Source organism: Cervus elaphus, chromosome 18 (assembly GCF_910594005.1).
Source record: "Cervus elaphus chromosome 18, mCerEla1.1, whole genome shotgun sequence".
NCBI classification, from domain to species: Eukaryota; Metazoa; Chordata; class Mammalia; order Artiodactyla; family Cervidae; genus Cervus; species Cervus elaphus.
Genome location: NC_057832.1, coordinates 94,012,608 through 94,016,548, shown reverse-complemented (window position 1 = coordinate 94,016,548; position 3,941 = coordinate 94,012,608).

The following is a 3,941-nucleotide window of genomic DNA, read 5'->3' as shown; positions in this document are numbered from 1 at the left end:
GAAAGGAAGGAGGAAAAAAGCAGCCTCCTTAGAATTCCCCAGCTTGAATGTATGAAGCAGAGTTTAGATTTTGGCCATTTTGAATCAAGTGTGAAGACTCTTCTTACTGACCTTTCAGGCAATATGGAGAAACCCAATCGCTTCTTCTGCCTTGAGGCCACCACAGATGGTCCTGATTGGGAATATTTTCTCCTCACTCAACTGTGGCTTATAATAGCATATTTGTGAAGTAACTACTTTCTCTTCTTTTTTATTTACTGCAAAAGTAATGCTTTCAGGAAATTAGATGAGGGAAATACACAAGATAAGTGTAAAGATTCAAAACTAAATTCTGACGTTTTACAGTTGGTGTCCTGGCATCCACGTGGATTTCACAGTTCACTTCTAGACCTAGGCTTTCTTAGGCTCCCTGGAGGCTCTCTTGTTCTCTGATTCTGGTTCCCTGAGACTTGGCAGAGGCAGTGAGGTTCCATGGTTATGAAGGCACCTTCTGTGGGTCCATGCTCCCTGGAGGTCAGTTAGCCAGGGCTCTGTGATTCATTTCTGTACCAGAAATGATGGTCGGCTGGACGCAGTGGCCTCAGGATAGCTGCTCACCTCCCTTGATGCCACCCTCCCCTGTTTGTCCATAGATAGAGCTTCATTGCTAGGTTAACCTGAGCACATCTCTTCCTTGCAGTTTTAAAGATTCTGAGACTCTATTGTTCACATGAAAAACTCTGGAATGCACTCAGACTAAGTTTTTCTTCAATGTATGAAACCACTTTAGTTTTATTCAGAACAGTGCCCAAAAATTGATCAGAAAGTAAATAAATTATCGTAAAAAGAATTCTGATGCTTCATAATGTCATCTATTTTTTTAAAAAAATTTAAGGTTACATTGCAGATTTCTCTAAAGAACCAAGAAACTGTCTCTCAATTTCAGTCATTTCAAAAGTGATTTTCTCTCAATTCAAATAGCTTTAAAATTTTATTCTCTAAGAAATTCAAGACACCCTGGAGAAGAAAGTTATAATGCTTTCATTTAAAGTTTCCATATTTGTCAAAAGGAACTAATGTAACTTTCTTATTTCCTGGTATTTTTTAAAGTAAATTATCCTTTTATTACATGAAAACTTTGTAAAGAAAAAAAAAGTCAAAATAGGTAGAAACTAGCTCACCTAGTTTCCTTTCCAAAGCATATATTTTTAGTGTCTTGCACAATATCTTCTCTGTTCCAGATTATTTTTAGTAAGAGCTTTTTCAATTTGGTGTATAATTCAAGATAGTCTATGAACTATTTTCACTGTTAGGTTACATATGAATAGACTTCCAAAAATTATCATTAACAAACAGTATTTAAATGGAAATTTTAGTAGAAAAATATGACTATGATTAATAGCCATTGTTGAAATGTCAAAACATGACACATTCTTTTCACATCTTATGGCTGTGATTAGCCCATTTGGAGGAAAAGTATGTCCCTAATATGTTGCCTTTGAATTACAAATTTTCCAAAGATTATTTGGAATTGGAATAATCCAAAGATTATTTAAATCATGTTCGCTCCAACTTTCTGCTTAAGTGACATTGTCTGAGAAATCAGATTAACTAGAATACCAGATGCCTGTGTGGAATGGGACTTTGCAAAAGCAATGTCTATTCATTGTGCCTTTTAGATCAATAAAGCTCAGTGCCATACATTAATTAGAGTCACCTGGGAAAGGTTTCTGTTTTCCTTTTAATAATAGTAGAGGAAACAAAAGATTTTAATTTAATTGGACAAGAGATTTGGGCTTCCCAGGTAGCTCAAACAGTAAAGAATCCTCTTGCAATGCAGGAGACTTGAGTTTGATCCCTGGGTTGGGAAGATCTCCGGGAGGAGGGCATGACAACCCACACCAGTATTCTTGCCGGGAAAATCCCCATGGACAGAGGAGCCTGGAAGGTTGCAGTCCATGGGATTGCAAAGAACAGGACCCAACGAAAGCAAGTGAGCACGCACTGATGCAGGACTGAAAGGGCTTCCCAGGCGGTGCTAATGGTAAAGAACCCAATGCAGGAGACGTAGCAGACTCGGGTTCAATCCCTGGGTTGGGAAGATCCCCTGGAGGAGGGCATGGCAACCCACTCCAGTATTCTTGCCTGGAGAATCTTATGGACAAAAGAGCCTGGCGGGCTACAGTCCGTAAGGTTCGCAAAGAGTCTGACACGACTGGAGCGACTTAGCATGCCTGTGTGCAGAGCTTTAAAATGAACCAAGATTTGACTGACTGACCACTGATTTTTTCCTCAAGGGGAACCCTGAAGGCTCAGGAGAAACTGTAAGACTAGGAGTCAGTTTGTATATCGCTTTATCTTTACTGTTTTTTGTGACCACACATAGGCTCCTCTGTGTGTGTGTTCAGCTGTGTCTGACTCTTCGACCCCATGGACTGTAGCCCACTATGCTCCTCTGTCCATGGGATTAGCTTGTATCTTTTGAGTCCATAGAGGATTTAAGGCTAGCGGATGGTACAAAAATCCCTTCTTTCCTTCCATATGTTTGCTATTCCTATACATTTTCTTAAATTTGGTCCACCCAAATTCATGCAGGGCCTTTATTTTTGACCAAGCATATGGGGACAGGAAACTTAAACAAAGAAACTAAGAATGAGCCGTCTTACTTTAGATGTGAAACTCACAGACAAGCTGCCTTAGATGGCGATCTAGACCAGAGCTCTTTATATGGTCAGCTTCGGACTTTAGCCTGTCACATCTAAGGCCTTGTAAAGGGTGACAAACCACAGAATACACTATGCTTCTGATGCTAAAATGGAAAAGTCTGATCCTCTGTTGGTGCAGAAGAAGATAGACAATCTTAAGAACCAAGAGAGAAGAATCAGGCCTGGAGGTGTGGAAGGCCTGGGCAGAAATATCAAAACCCATACACCCTACTTTCCAAAGTATCTGAGTTCAGTTGCATTTTGCTCATCCAAAGATCACATTTTTGGCAACCTACCCAACACCTGGCACATAATAGATGCTCTGTAAATATTGGGGGAATTGATTAGAAAAAATGGCAATAATAAAGTCTTTGACTCCACAGGAAAAGTCCTCTTTTGAGCCTTAGATAAAAGTCTGTCGATTTACAATGATGAAGAAATATATATATTTTTTCATTTAACAGACTTGGTCATCTGTGTCCTTAGATTACAGAGAAAACAATATTTTGGAAAGAATGGCCAGACTATTGTGCTAGAAGCTGATGCTGAGAAAGAACAGCTGATATTAAGACCCAGAGCTCGAAAAATAGGGTCTCACAGTGTTCACAGTAAAACTGAAACAGTTAAAATTTATCAATGAGTTGCATAAGAGAAGTTTATATTTTGTTTAAAAAACTGTGCTTAAGAAGACAGGAAAATATTAATGTGCATTAAAAGATGTGATTTAAATATTTAAATGGTTAAATATTACAGTGAATAAATTCTAAGCCTGAATTATTTAAAGCAATTTTAATTACGGGAAAACAGCTCATTTTCTGATAAAGTTAAATAGATGATGGTCTCTTTTTTCTCTTTCTATATGAAATTAAGACTCCTGGACACAGAGCAGATATATACTCTCCACGTTCCCACTGAAACACAGTAATTGCCACACTTCTTCCTGTTACTGTTCTAGCAATGAATTGAACACCAGTCAATGTAGCTACCGACTCCTGGGGGCTTCTGAAGCTCACACGCTGACTCTGTAATTAAAAGCCTGTGCGAGGAAGCAACTGTCAGCTCAAGCTTTCCCTCCTGCTGTTGGATGTCTGTCAACTCAAGGATTTATTTTTTTAATATGAGAAAATGTCAGTTGCTGTCCGAAATACATTTTTCAATGATTCAAGCAAACATTGAATGCCTGGTGGTTAAATAAGAAAAATACAACAATGCTTTGAAAGCAACTCCTTTCACATTGTAAACAGGATTTTACCCAAG